Source organism: Trachemys scripta, chromosome 7, assembly GCF_013100865.1.
Source record: "Trachemys scripta elegans isolate TJP31775 chromosome 7, CAS_Tse_1.0, whole genome shotgun sequence".
In the NCBI taxonomy this organism is placed as follows: domain Eukaryota; kingdom Metazoa; phylum Chordata; order Testudines; family Emydidae; genus Trachemys; species Trachemys scripta.
In genome coordinates this window covers 19,315,435-19,331,565 of record NC_048304.1, presented here as the reverse complement: position 1 = coordinate 19,331,565, position 16,131 = coordinate 19,315,435, and the positions used below count along the sequence as shown (strand labels likewise).

At 41.4% G+C, this 16,131-nt stretch overlaps 1 protein-coding gene and 1 long non-coding RNA gene across 6 annotated transcripts in view; one reads left to right on the top strand and one right to left on the bottom strand.

The window, feature by feature from the left end:
• The window catches only part of FGD5 (FYVE, RhoGEF and PH domain containing 5), a 149,713-nt gene that overhangs the window by 79,907 nt on the left and 53,675 nt on the right, over window positions 1-16,131 (top strand). The gene's annotated exons all lie outside the window — the stretch shown is intronic.
• LOC117879791 lies at window positions 6,631-11,960 on the bottom strand. Its single transcript, XR_004646388.1, has 2 exons — window positions 11,872-11,960; window positions 6,631-6,779 (listed from the first exon to the last, which is right to left on the bottom strand). It is a non-coding gene; the product is annotated as an uncharacterized LOC117879791 (long non-coding RNA).

Sequence of the window (16,131 nt, the reverse complement as noted above, 5' to 3'; positions counted from 1 at the left end):
ATCATTTTAATTGTTGAAACCTAATTGCCCTCTTACTTAGCTGTAATTTAGGAGACAGAAAAAGCATTGAAGAGACTGAGGTGAATTCTATTAGGAGTGGCTTACAGTGGGGAGGTGCTCGTTGAGGCATTGCAAAGAAATCTGTCTTCTGATAAACTACTCTTTCTGTGTGTGCCAAACGTCTGGAGTTTCTCATCCATAAGAAAGAACTATGGGTAACAAATCTCACCAGGCTTTTATTTGTGGAGAGTATTTTTCTTTAGAGAATAACATTGCATAGGTAGAAGAGAGAAGGAGATTGTGATTGAAATAGAGAGATGAGAATTCGATCTCAGGGGAAAGAAATGTAGGTGAAGAAGACTTGCAGAGGGTCCATGCGAACTAGCTTTTGTTTCTTAGTTGAGTGGATTCATTTTGCTCCCATTAAGTTGTGTTTTCTGTGTGGGGTACAGACAATCATGCTGTGGCCAGGGCTAGGCCCACACCAAGCCAGAGACCGCTAGTGGAGAGCAGACAGGGTAGGCGGTGCTTGACGTTTGTTCACAGAATCATAGAAATTAGGGACAGAAAAGACCTAATAAATCATCCTGTTCATCTCCTGGCCCATGCAGGCCTGTTTCCTAGGTCCTCTAATGTTTTGTCCATACTGGTTCTAAGTGTCCCAATCCACATTGCTGCCCTAGAGACTGTGCCACAGCTTATTAGATCTCATTCCAAAGTCTTGCATGGCTGTGTTTGGGAGGCAGGAGACGATAGCAAATGAAAAGAGTTTACCAGCCGCCTCTGCTGAGGAATAAACTCTGTGACAATGCAAAAGATAGCACTGGGGCGTCCTTGGAAAATTCCCCAATCCTTAACAGTGGGGAGCGTCTTTCACAAAGAACAAAATAAGGAAACTAGGAAGTCAACAGGGCATTTCTGCCTCCTCCTTGTGCCTCTCTCGGGCCAGTTGCCAAAGCTGAAAAGCCTGCCCAAGTTTGGTCCAGTATGATGAACACCTTGCAGACAATTGCTTTTTAGAAAACCAACTGGAGATTGCTGAGCCTGCCAACTGGTAGCCAGTCATTAAAAGAGACTACACCAGTTAGTAGAGTCTCTCATCCCTTGGACAAGTTGGTAAAAACAGCACCTGCTGCCAATTTTGTCTACACAGGGGCTCGCAGCAGTATTAACCCCAGTTCAGCCAAACTGGTGGTAGCACATTTTTTTTATAGAATTCCTTACCTAGACATGGCTAGTGGGTGTGTAGCCTCCGTGCTACTGCAGCTGGGACTTGCATGAGGAGCTTCATGATCTGGAGGGAACAATTCTGTGAGGTAAGCCAAAGGGGAGCTTCCCACTGGCTGGAGTCATGCTAAAGTTCACTTCAACTGAAAGCTAGATAGCACCAAATCTTACAGGGTGTTTGATTCTGGGGTGGTGTGCAAGTTATAAGAGCATTTACTGCCTGGGAAAACCATTTAGAAAGAACAGGAAATGTCTTTTTGCTCTCACTTCCAAGCTGACAGCTATATCCAGGAGATGGGGCTTTTGTTTTATGCCTGTGCTTAGAAGGTTTTAGCTTAGAAACATTCATGTGAGAGAGTGCGTACTGCTCCGTTCCAGCTGGAAAGAATCCTAAACTGCTGGTAATCCATAATAGAAAGAACTCCCATAAAAATTACAGCTCGTAGGCTAGTTACGGGAAAACTCAGCTTTGACACTAATTTTATCTACTTAGCACCACAAAGTTGGCTTGAATGTACAAGTGAATGAAAACAAAGAGGGCTTTCCTGGTCTGACCCCAAAATGTAAACCACTCACTGCTATCCCTTGGGGGAAGTAGTATAGTTTCCACACAGCCAATGTGTATTGCAGAAACTGGGTAGCATTAGCTGTAGGTTTGTTAGCCAATATTGAAATGCTGTTTTAAGACAGGAGGGAAATCAGCCCAGTTTTCATGATGATTAAAACATATGGCTTAGATCAGCCAGTTAGCCTCATTAGAGCAGGGAAAGGATACCTGTGATACTATGCTGGGTGATTTTCTGTGTTCTTGTTAGTCATCAATTTCATGCGGAACAGTTGGTGTTTTGCTTTTGGTGTAAGTGTTTGGGTCTGTAACTCAATGTTTCACTAAGTTTAAATTTATGGAGATATCCTATCTCCTAGAACGGACTTTGAAAGGTCATCAAGTCCAGCCCCCTACCTTCACTAGCAGGACCAAGTACTGATTTTGCCCCAGATTCCTAAGTGGCCCCCTCAAGGATTGAACTCACAGCCCTAGGTTTAACAGGCCAATGCTCAAACCACTGAGCTATCCCTCCCCCGTAAATTATCTTCAGCTAGGGATTTCATTCTCTTCCTTGACATTCCTTCATTCACTCCTGGAGGAAGCAGCATAGTTGTTTCCCTTTGCGCTTTATTATATTAATTTTTTAAAATTTAGGGAAATAAAGGAAGAATTTTAAATGTAAAAGGAGAGTTGGAGCCATGCCAGTCCCTTGCATTTGAACACCTCAAACTCTGAAGGACTCCAGATCCATATTTCACAGCTCTTTCTCCCTGCACCCTTTCCATTTCCTTGATGAGCCAAATGTCAGGAGCCAAACAACCTCAAACTTTGGTCTTGAACCTTGCAGCTGGGGTTCATCTGTGAGGTGTTCAGAAGCTTCTGCTTCAAGTGGGTTTATTTTGTTCGCCGTATTTCATTTTAATATTATTACACACACAAAACCAATGTTACTCATGTTGAGAGAACGTTAAGGTTGCAAAGCCAGGCACTCAAAAGTTAGAAAATACCACAATGAATATTGGCTGTGCACTCCTCTCCTAACCAGTCACAGTGTCTACACTTCCAGGTTCTTCGTCCCAGTCAGACGCCATTTTTAAGACAAAGTTCCGCCTGCACAACTTTAGTTAGGTCATGTTTCCGTGCTGGAAATATGGCCCTCCATCTTCCCAAAAATACACAGTTGCTGAAAGAGCACACAGACTCTGGAGGACTGTTGTCCATAGAAATGATCAGCAAGTTTGGTTTTTTTCAGATTAATCTTGATTGTTTCTATTCGTTAACAATCCCACTTGTTGTGAAGAGACAAGGCGTAAATGGTTCCTTGGAAATAACATCATGAGGAGGATGAATTCATCAGAAAACTGGAGAGGGGAGATTCTTTCACCTCTTGGTCACTGGTTCAAATCCACTCAGGTTAGCAGGGATGGAAATCCTTGTGAAATGAGTTTGGTGGTCTCATTCACATCCTTAGTGCACAGGTGCCTACATCACAAGCAAACTTCATCGCAACTGGCACCCTTGCTGGCTATGCAGTACAGTGGCACTCAAAAATAGCCAGGCAGTTGATATGCTGTGACTGCTGCTTGTTATACTAAACATGATCATGTCATTATTACCGGGTCTTCTCCCACTGCCATTCATTTGTTGTATCCAATTATTGCCTCTCCTCGTATGCTGAAATAGTAAGCTCTTTGGAGATTGGACTGTCTTTTTTATTGCATGTGTGTGCTGTCCTCAGACCCATGGGTCCTTGATCCCAGATTGGAGTTTGAGATGCTATTGTAATACAAATAAATAAGAATAGTTAATAAAGAGGTCGCTCTGTGCATTTGCGTAGTATTGGCGATGCCACTACAAATACAAAATATTACTCCTCTTTGCACCCCAGGTTGGTGTAAGTAACACATTGCATAACTGAAGCTGGCACAAATACCCCATTGTGCACCCCCAGACTCACACAAATGTCCCAAGAAAAGCAGTCGCTCCTTATCCACAACAAAAGTGGCATTGAGGGTGCCCCTGAGGAAAACTGAGCTTGAACAAACTATTATTTTTGTTTTATTATCCTCTCTCTCAACAAAACCTTTTGAAAGTGCTATTTTTAATGTCTCGTCTTCTTTTACAAATCCACATCTCAATAATGAAGACTGAAAACTAAACCACACCCTGACTGGTTTTGGGGGGGGGGCGAGGAATTCTTTTCTTAAGACTGCAGCAGGAGCTGCATTTTCCATCTCATTTGCAGCCTCGTCCGGAGCAGCTATTTGTTCAGCATAACAGAATCTGTTTGGCCTTTCAGCAGAGACTTTAATAGTTTGATTGATTGCCAAAATGATGACATTTCCATACACCCACTCTGCTATTGAGCCGAAAGAGTGGAAACATTGTGTTAACTCAGAAACTCTGTATCAGTTGGCATGGTAGTTGTGATAATAATCTGGAGGGTTAGATGTTATTTGCCCTACTCTAAGGTAATGCAGTTCTCTGGGGTATGTTCTTTACAGGACTCAGACCAGGTGAACAAATCAGGCAGTCTGGACCTTGCATTCCAAAGATTCCCCCAAACTCTTGGTAATGGGGCTGTCTTTCCCAGCATCTGATTTGGCTTCCTCACTCATTCCAGGGTTGCTTCTCCTGCATTTTTCATTTTTTAAAATTTAGGCCATAATTAGCCTCAATCCATTCTTCGCTCCAATGTGTGTGCACAATTCCCGTTGAAATGATTATCACTTATGTTGTCAAGTCAAGGAGTGAATGAAATTATCCCAAGAGATTGGTCTGCACTGAAAAACTGACACCCTAAATTCCCCAAAGTTTAAGGAGATCTGATCTTCTATTCTGGTTCAGGTTCTTTTCCTAAAGATGGACCAGAACTTCTACACTCATATTAAGATACAAATATGAGTTTCATCAACATTCAAGGTGGTTTGGGTCTTCTGTTGCAGTTTGGCCTCACCTCTCATTTTAACATGTGGCCAAGGTTTGCTAAAGGCATCCCTCCATCTTACACAAAATATTTCTCCCTGGGTAGCAAAGAGTTGCACAGAATAGAGCAGATTGCACAAAGGGCAGTGTACTAATAGATGCAAAATATGCCAGGCTCTGCACAAACTGGGAACCCAGACTTGGGCTGGACTCCATAGCTTCTCCAAGGCTACTAATAGAGAAGTAACACTGAGGAAACAACTGAGCGCAAAAATATATCAATATGCTCTAGCTGTTTACTTGAAAATGTAGCAAACCTGAGTTTTCAAGGTCTAAATATGGCTTACCTTCAAAGTTTGTCTTGCTGATTGAGTTTAATTTCCAGAACTCCTCTGAGGTAGCACTATCTCACCAACATTCTTTCATGCACAAGAAAATAAGCAGCTCCTGATTTAATTCCTTGATACAAACAGAGCTGTGACTATACATTATCAAATATAGTATGCAGTGCACTATATCTGTTCAGTACTATTTAGATGGACATCATGTAAAGACCTAGACAGGCATGCTAGATAACATAGCATGCAATCTTCTCTCTACTCTCAGCACACTTCTATGTTGGGACCAACTTTTACAGAAAAGTAACATTTTTGGCCCTAAAGCCTTGATAGACCAATGATATCTTAGTCACTACTTAAATGGAAAAGGTTGGAAGAGATCACCTGGTGAGTGATTGGCTGAGGCATATTTTTGTTTCTGCTGTGGATTCCTTGGATACTGTTCAAAGTTTGGTTGGACCAATCAAGTGATTATTTTCCTAATGAAATGCTTTAGTGAATGGGGAAGCCCGGCTAAAGGAAGAGCTTGTTTGGCTGTTACACTGTCTGAAATGCTTGACAAAAGCCTAAAGACAAATTGTGTCAGAGAACAATAGCCCATCCTCAATTTCATTAGGCTGAACTTATTTTCCTTCTTTATTTATTCATTGTTCTCTTCATCTGCAGTGGGAAAATAACTTTGCATGGGCTAGAAGGATTTTACAGTGGGAACCCTGAGCCAAAATGGCTGTCAGACCATTTTGTACATCTCTTAAAAGGAAAAGAAAAATCACACTTGGCGTCGGGTCAAGTTCCTTGTAACAAGCCCTATTGATACAGTATTCAAAACGTGCACACTACAGTTTGCCAGTTCTTAAACTCATTTGCAGTGTTTTGGATTTGTTTGTGTGTGTATGTGTGTGCACGCTGAGGTCAGGGTCCCTGACCTAGATTGTACCCAGCAATAGCAGGATAAGAGACTAATTGTGTCTGCTGCGATAGTTAGAATTTCCTGCCGTTCATCTGGCATTGTTTCTGCTGGGCTCAGTAATGAGAAATTTGGGAAGATCACTGTTCAGTGTAGTGCGTGGGCCATTCACTCTGCCACCGTAGAGGTGCCACTTTTTAATTAGAGGTGCCACTTCCCCTTTCAAGACCAGGAGAGAGGTTGAAGGTGATAATGAGGAGGCCCCAAAGAGCAACATGCAAGGCAAACATGGCTCACAAAATATTAAAAGGCAGCCCTTGGCTGCGTTCAGCTTTAATATGGAGGTGCAGAAATCAAAGACTACAGGTCCCCCTAGCATATAATGCTGGGACAGTCAAAGAAGACTGGAGTGTTGCATCCTGGGACATGTAGTCTCTATGGGCCAGTCCACCATATTAGAGGAGAGGGTGGCTCTAGAAATCTGCTCCATTTTATGCAAATTGTTATGTTCAATGAAGACTTTGATTGTACAAAGATTAGGGCTCCCCTATAATTATACTCCCCCACCATCCCTCATACCTCCCCAATGGGCTGACACTACTGGCCTCCCAGTATTGGTATATATCATATAGATTATCAGTTTGGTTTTTTAGACAATGAAAACTCTACATAGACACACAAGGCAATTTCCATTAATATGTAGGTCTTTATTGACTGAAAAGTGTAGAAGTCTGAGAACTGGACAGGAGTTTTGCTGGGATCAGGATCAACACTCTGTGTTACAGACATGATTTCTCCAGCTGAAATATTAATGTCTCCACCTGGGAACAGAGTCCTGAAAAACAGCAGAGATTTTTCATTAACATATCCGGTCAGTTCATTCCCACCCCCCCAGTTTCTCTGTTATTGTTATTTTTTTTAAATTTCCTTCTTTATTTCAAAGCTCACAAATCTCATCCTAAACCAAAATAGTCCTTGAGACTTGTTGAAATGCTCTAGGTGAAATTCTACTGGGCTTTCTTCCCTTAAAGTGTTTCTAGTCAACTCACTGAATCTACACGTCAACTAGGAATATAGGAGGAGGGAAGAGATATTGACCTGGCCATTAGGGCTTACAGGGTCAGATCTTCAGGTAGTATAAATCAGCATAGCTTCATTTTAATAGATATTACTAAAACTGTGTCAGTTTACACCAGCTAAAGATCTGGTGTGATCTGATTCATGTAGCTCCCTTGAAGTAAATGGGGTTACACTGATTTACCCCAACTGAGGGAGGATTTTAAGCCAAGATGTGTCATTACTTAAAGTGCTGTTCGACTCCGAAAAGTGACTCTGAAAAGTGGCATTGTGGCCACGTTTATTTTCTCTCAAATTTTCTCCACATCAGATATGCTCTGTTGATAAGTAAGAAGATGTGTTTTTCCTCATTGCCAGCACCACAAACACATTCTGCGATCTGAAAGTCAAGTTGTTGTTTTTTCCTGGTTTGTGCATTACCACCAGTAATAAGATTCCACAGGCCAAATTCTACCTTCAGTTACACTCATCATGGCAAGGATCACAACTTCCATTATGACTGAATAGTACCTTGACCATTGTGGGCTCTGCCAGAAGAAATAAATAATAATAATAGGATGATGCATCAACTGATTGCTTATAGTTATAATCTATTTAGGAAGGATCAAGTGGGCAAAAGGGGTGGGGGAGTGGCACTCTGTCAGGCTAGGACGGCAAAGAAAAAAATTCTTCCGATCTTTAATGGTTTCACTATATTGGGCATAAAAAAGCCATGTGGCCAGGATAAAGATCGGGCCTCTAGAAGGTATCAGAATCACAGCTCCTACTACTAACACTAATAATGCATTGCATATCTAGACCGCCTTTTCATCTGCAGAGCTCAGAAGGCTTTGTATATAAAGAGAGTCAACTTTTGATACTCTTCCTCTTCCTGAGTTATACCTTTTCTCCCAAATCATCCCACTGAAGTCAATGGGACTACTCAAGGTGTAAAGTGTTACTCAGTGTGAGTAAGGATGTAAGAAACAGGCTCCAACTGCTTAAGCTTCACAACAGATTTGTTGGCGAGGTAAAGAACACAGAGAACACCTCTCCTGCCACTGAAATGCAGCTTCCTTTAGGGTGGAACACGTAGCATTTGTTCACAGGGCACAGAAACACTACACAATGGTCTGACAGGTTGTGAAGGAGAATAGAATATCCCTTTGAAAATGCAAGGGGAATTTAGGGAGGCAGAATAGAATTACTTGAGTAGGAACATAGCCAGCACATGAGGATTAACTATTCTGATGGAAAGAGCCATGGAATCTGTAATGGCCACAGGTGGTCAGGACCTCATTTTCAAGCCTCATCTGCCACATGCCACCCCTTGCAGAGTGTCCCTTAACATTGTGTTGGGTATTGGTTCAAAGTAAAGAGGGGAGTCAAACCTGAACACCAGATCTGAACACCCCAGATCGTTGGGGTGTTTGAAATCCAAACACACTTCTGGCTCTGGATCAGAATTTTAACTAGAGCCGGTATTCACATCAATGCTTACTCAGAGAGAAGAGTGCCACCTACTGAGATACCAGCTTACTATGAACATTCATCTCACTGTCTATGTCTACACAGCGATTAAACACCTGCGGCTGGCCTGTGTCAGCTGACTTGGGCTCGCCGGGCTTAGGCTGTGGGGTGTAAAATTGTAGTGTAGATGTTTGGGCTCGGGCTGGAGTCCAAGCTCTGGGACTCAGCAAGTGGGCAGGGTCCCAAAGCCCAGGCTCCACCCTGAGCCCAACTGTCTACATAGCAATTTTACAGCCCCGCAACCCGAGCCCTGTGAGCCCATGTCAGCTGACACAGGCCAGCTGCAGGTGTTTCATTGCTATGTAGACATAGCTTTAGTCTCTCTGTGCTCCATGACTTTCGCAAGATCTCAGTTATACAAAGTGTAAGTTTCCAGTGGTGATTGAGGCTCAGAGATGCTGTTGGGTGCTTTCCCTAGGCAAATATATCTTGAAAAGTAGCTGTGTGCACAAATGAAAAAGCAAAACATTTTCTTTGCTTTAATGATAGTTGTGAACATCTTTGTGCCACCTTTTCCTCAACTTCCAAATCTATACAACTTAGTTTTCTAGGGCTTCCAGCTGTGTAGTATCTGAGCAACGCTGGGGGTTGACACTAGAGCAGATTTTACAATGTAGTGTAGTACTGTGCGCCCACGTATCAGAGTGCAAGATTGAGTCCTTTTGGGGATCGGTTGCTATGAGCAGAGCCTGAAATGGATTGGTTTTGGTTCATGCCTCTATTTTAAGGAAATTTTGATCCAGCAGGAAATTATATGGACTCAATGTTTGGTACCTTCTGTGTTTGGCTGGGTTGTTCAGATGATGAATTTGGAGACCTTCAGGTGCCATAATGGATTGGAGTTGGACTGCACACGCACTTTACCTTTGATTAATGGCTTCCCAGGAACTCAGCACTTTCAGCAATGGCATCATTTTTTGGAAATGGATGTTTATAGCTATTACTATTGTATTTCAAGCTTGGTACTAATCATTGTAAGGCTGGCGATCTGGGCAATTGGAATTCAATAATTTCTCAGAGTTAATTATAATCACAAGTCTGGGCAATTAATGATTAATTACATTTGCTGAGATTGAGTGGAAAAGAGGTGCTCGTTTTTTTTCATTCCTTTATGGTATAAAATGGGGAGTTATTTGTTCTGTGGATGTTCATTTGGAATGGGCGGCAACTCCGGAACATTCTAATCAGTTAGTTAAGCAGATTTGGGATAATCTTGCTACAGCTGCTAAGCTTCTCTTTTCTAAACCCTGAATTAATTGCAATGACTGAGGAGCTTCAAAATGATTAGTAGATTCATTTCAATTAAGAGAGGCGCCTAGAAGGGAGATTGGTTGCTACGAAGGATGGGAAAAAAGAATATGAAAGTCTTCCACCTCTGTATGAACAATTTCAATCCATCTGGGGTCTTTAGTGTCTGAAATTGTAACCAGCTGGGCATGTTAAACAAGGAAAACTTAGGCCTGTAATGGGATAACAATGATGGAAGCATCAGTGGTGGAGTGATATAGATGTGGCACAGACTTGACAACTAGAACTGGACAATTTTTGAAATGTTGATGGAAAAATGCAATGAAATTCTTTATGAACATTTTCATGAGACTTGCATCCTGCTCGGGGCCAGCCACAGAGTTGGTCAAAACGTTTCAAAATTCAAAAATATAGGTGGAAATGTTCATGATTTTTGGTCCTCCTTTTTTACCAGCTGTAGTGACACAGTGGTAAAAACACCTGCCCCCGTCTACACTACAGCTTCTACTGTTCGTCCACCAGTGGAGAATTACAGATCCAAATGTTCCCAGTGTAGATACAGCTTCTGAGCACTGTTTGGTGGTTTAAATTAAACGAGTCCCATTCTGGTTCCCAGTGAACTAGCATGTTCACCACACCTGGCACTAATTGTCTGTTGCAAAAAGAGAAGCCAAAGAATGAATGGACCATATTCACTCTTACCCATAGTCAGTTCTTCCAGGTAAGGTGGAGGATTACATTAGGACATAGGACTGGAAAGGACTTCCTGGATCATTAAATTCAGTCCTCCGCTATCAGAGGCAACCCCATCATATAATTCTGTTCATAAGCTTATCAAGCTGCATCTTAAAACTAGTTAGGTTGTTTGCCCCCACTGCTCCTATTGGGAGGCTGTTCCAGAACCTCATTCCTCAGAAGTTTAGAAACCTTCAACTAATCTCCAGCCTAAATTTATTCATGGCTACTTTATACCCATTTCTTCTTGTGCCAGTGTTGTCCTTTTGCTCAGAATAGCTTTTTCCCCCAGTTCTGTCTCTGTCCGTGCTGTGCCTGTTCTGCAGATAGAGAGAGCACTTCAGACCCCGGTACTGTTAACCTAGCACCTTTCATCAGCACTAAAATCACAACTACATAGCCCTCAGCTGGGGTAAATCCAGATAGCACACTGAAGTCAATGGAGCTACCGTGATTTATATGAGCTGAAGGGCTGGCCTTCACAATTATTGGAGATGGGGCCCAAAGTAAAATTTGGATCCACATTAGAACAGCCTCAGCATTTGTGGGTGTTTGTACCTGGAGGTTACCAGGTTTCATGGAGGTTTGTACTTCCAATGGAAAGGGAATGAAAAAAAAAGATAACTTTTCAATCACTAAAAGTTTGACATGTTGGAAGGCTACTAGAACATGTCTACTAGATCTAGTGGGAAAAGATTCTTAGCTTCTCCAAACTGATTTACTCATCCTTGTTCAGGGCTGGATGGAAGAAGCAGTGCATCGTTGAATGAGATATATGACCGTAGCGGTTTCTTTTTATTGAGCCCTTGCTTCCTTTCTCAGCACATTCAACAACACGACATACAGTGCGGCAGGAGGCCAGGAAATTGTCTCTGAGTGGAAAAAACTTGCTGCCATTTCTATTAACTCACCCAGCAGAATCACCTTCCCATGGAGTGTTAAAACAGCTGCATTTTTTTTCATCTGATGAATGAGCTTATTTGGGCAGACAGTGTATGTTTTTAATATATCTTTTTTTTTTAAAAAGTGGAATGTTGTTTTTAATAATAACTTGGGTTTGCACAGTAGCGTGTGAAGAAATACATTCACAGCATGGGTTCACCCGGACCATTGGGATACTGAATCTGTGTGTTGCAAGCCAGATTGTTCAGACTAAAGCAGAATTCAGCTTGTTTGAACCTGCTGGAAGAGTGACTCCTGATACTCTTTGGTCTTTTGGCTAAAGCCTTGGATTAGGAGAACGCAGATTTGGGTTCTATTCTGAGCTCTACCATGACTTGTGTAATCTTGGGCAAGCCACTTACACTTCTCGATATTAACTGATAGGGCTTTAATTTTATCAATGGGGTTGTGCTTACTTGATCCTTGGTCTCCTCATGTGCAGTGTCAACAGAACCGTCACTGGAATACTTCATGATTTAAAAGGTTCCTCCTGCTTATTCGATATGTCACTGTCAGGATAGAGTGGAGCAGAGTCTTCATATCAGGTGCAAACATTCACCCTGAGCTAGATTTAGCAGATAAATCCTAGTGTAAGTATATTTTTAATAGCAAATTTGAAAACAAATAGAAATGTGGCTGTTTTTTCAGCACCTCTAAAAGAGTCGCAATCAAATAATCACATAAGACACCAGACCCTTTTTAATGAGATACACTAGGGGATATAGAGTAACCTTTATTTGTAAACTATTGAAACATAAGTGATGTTATATGCTACATCTGCACAAGGGCTTTGATGGCCTTATGGAACGCAGGCACTAAACTTCCACTTCTGAGTGCTTGAGTTCAAAACCTAAACTTAAATCAACGTTGAAATTAAGTTCTCATCCCCTGTGCACATTTGTCTCCACTGCCACATCAGTACACAATAACTTAACACACTTCTCAGACCCTATGGAAAATCTGATCAGGACCAGTCAGACAGGGTGGCCCAGGTTGGGAAGATTCGGGTGCTTTAGCACAGCCTTACAAAGAAGCCCACACTAATGGGATCCATGCTCTTTTTGATGCATTCATGTTAGTGCTAATTGTGCATTGATGGAGCCTAAGTATTTGTACCTAATATTTTCAGTCTTCCACTGTCATTAGTTTCCAATGCACAAAATGTGCCTCCATCCTAAACCTGAAATATTGACTTCTATGGGTGAGAAGTTAATTCATTCTCTATGGCCCATTTAATCCATGGCTTCTCTGCTGAGACTTCCAACCAGATTCCTCTATGAGTGCCACTTGGGGTGACAGCTTTTGCTATGTGGACACATAACTCAGCTTTTAAAAGTCACCACTGAAGTAGTCTTAGTCCAGTTCCCTGGAGACAGATATCCACATCACAAAAACCACCAGCCTCATTGGCTCTGATTGGCAACACTGCACTCAGCAGAGAAACTAAGTGGACCATAGAAGTTGAGCTCCCCTCTTGTCTCTAGAGGTGGTTGCTATGGTCAGATGAGAGGTACATTCATGAGACAGTGTGTGAGGGAGCTGGCTCTGCTGATACCTATTCTGTAGACATCGAGTTTCAGTGACTGGGGCAACCAATCTGGTGTCTCATGATTCTAAGCCTCCCTTGGACCTCTCACACTGCAGTATTTCCTTGTGTGTTATATACATGTTAAATTATGTGAAATAGACCTCCGCTCCTCCCCAACCCCACCTGGTAGGTGACAGCACATCATCACGGCCTACATAGACACATACACACAGAGAGTAAAATATTTCTACAAATGAAAACAATGCTGGAATGGGAGCAGGAGAGGAGGTGTAGATCATGAGAATCGTAATGAAAGAAACAGGCTATCCTGTGGTCAACTGCATTTTTTTCCAGGATCTGCTTATGTGACTGACCAGGCTATGTCCTTCCTGGGGCTGTCTTCAGACTCATGCAAGGATCTTTACCTTTAGCAAGAGTTAATGGAGCGCCCCCTTGCTTTATGGTCTCTCAGATAAGGACAGATCATCTTTTTATGAAACAGGAAGTTTTATAATCTCCACATCTGCCACTGCTGCTCTGTAAGTAGTCATTGGGAGCTTTCAACCCCTACAATTAATAGGCCTCGCTTTCAAGCTGGCTTTGCAATTAATTGTGCTCCCTCTCTCTCTTTCTTTCCCTTTCTCTCTCCTCCCACCCACTTCTGCAATAAAATTCCAGACACTTCTTAGTTTATTGGGATGCAAAGGAAGGATTGGGAAAAGTTCTGTATGACTTTTTAAGTGATTCCGTATGGCTCTCCAGCGCCTGCCCTCATCACGAGCTTCCAGTTTCCCAAATGCTCATTTATTTTCGTAGACAATGTGGGATCCAGTTATTTCACCTATAAAGCTCCGATTGGCGGAAAACAGGAAATTTGACCACAGGAGCCCTACCTGGTCCAGACTAAGGAACACCCAGCTGCCTGGCTCAGACTCATCTCCTAACATCCGTTTCAGGGGAATAAAAAGGAGAATTTGTATCCATTAACAGTTCTGCTCTCCAGGCATATTTCTGGATTGGCTAATATCCTCTCTGTTCAGTCCAATAATGCTTTGTTGTTGTAGTGATACTGAAGAATTAGGTGCTGGAGTGTTATGTGTCACAGCAATACCTCTAGTTTTGTTCTTTAGAATTTTCTTGAGCTTGGATTGCTACTCTCTAATAATCTGTGCTACTGTGTAGGAGACCTGACGTCTAACCCCTGAGCTGGCAAGACACAACAGTAGCACTAGTTTAGGGTGAAGATTCACCCCACTCAACAACAAACTATTAACCTTTCTACTACAGAACATGATTTTGCTGCTGTGCATTCTTATAAGGACACACTATTCCAATGGAATATCAGCATTTTAGTTCAGAAAGCTCATAACTGGATAGATTATCAGCTCTGAAGCCATTAAGATGGCTTCTGAAGGGAGTTCCATACAGTTGACCTTGAGCAAAAGAGATAATATGCTACATTTTTCCCTGATGTTCCTCGTTTCCACTGAGTCTAGTGGATGCATTTAATCCAATACAACCACCTTTCATTTATATAGTACTTTGCATAACAATGTACTTCCAAAACTATATGCATTCACAATGGAATTACTTTCCCACGATGGAAAGGCAGTCACCTCTGATGTTGCGCACCACCCAGCAAAACAACCCTCAGGAGAGGTAGTGTAGAATATTATGTTTGTGAGACTTCAGGCTGAAAAAAAAAGGTGGCTTCAAAGTGATATTAAAGTAAAGAAAAATTAGGGAAAGCATTAGGGATCTTTAATGGTCCCATGAGAAAATTAGTCACTTCATTAAAGCCTTGCCGCAAATGTACCCCTTGTGTAATTACATCATTCTACAGTTACAATAGAATGATTTTGGACTATTATATTTTCTTTGATTTCCCATACCTTGTTCAGCAGGGCTTCATAAAATAATGATGTTTAGGTGCTTTACCTGCAGTTTCAGCAGTTTTGGTGATTTACCTCCTATTTTTAGTCTCATGTAAATTCTCAAGAAATGGACCCTCTGATTATGCCCAATGCATTGCCCTGATATATGTGCAGTTAGATTCTTTGGGAATGCAAAAGAGATGAATAGATATCAACAAATTTCTGAATTAAAGAAGAAAGTAAAGAACATTGGGAATTTGATTTACAATACCAACGAAGAGATAAGAATTACTGTGTCCAAGACCTTTTCGAAGTTCTCCCTGGAAAACTCCCTAGTAAAGGGTTTTATTTTATTTTCTCATCCCACTTAAAATCCTGCTACCCATATGTTACATATCCTGATGAGTTGCATGTAAATTGTATTTTTGTGAATGTAATAGATGGAAACTCCCACCTTTCTTGAAAAATAAGAGCTCCCAGTACAATAGGTTTCTTTCATCTAATTCATTCTTTTCTCTCTTTTCATGTCATGACGGTATTTCAGGAATATATGTATTTTCTATCATGACGTTTGTATTAACTAGAATATGATCAAGCACCCTGATGTCAGTGTTAATTGGGAAGAGTGGGATGCCATAATAATACTGTAGTAATAGGTACCATTGTGATGCTGTAGTATTATATTTTTTTCATTTTCTAAACAGACTCTGACCTGGACATATTTTCAAGTCAATTGTTGTATGAAGGTAGTTCTAACTGATTCTGTGCCATATTTTGCAAGAATATAAGTTTGTTAGCACCACTGTTTTGACCATCTTCTAATCTGTACACCTACTGTAAATTCCCCCTGCCGTTTTAGTTGGATGTGTGATTCTTCACTTCCAGTGCTAAACTATTGGATGATTTTGCAGTATGCTGTTAAACAGCTGTCACACACCACACTAGAATGGCTGCTTTTGACTTCTGGAGAAATTATTCCTATGTGTAAATAGTATTTAAACCACATCGAAATTAAAGGTATTTTCCAAATATATTATCATTATTAATTATTATTATTATTATTGAAAAGTGGGTCTCAGTTATAGTGGATAAAGTGGATTTCATATAAGAAATGATTGGTTCTGTAGCTTAATTTATATCTCCGCCATCCTTCCCGCAGTAAATTAGGAATTGGATTCAGTGTTGCCAATTCTTGGAATTTTTATGACAAGCCTTGCAATATTTGATGTTTTCCATGAAGCCCCAGCTGCTGGACTCATGGGATTATGCAAGAC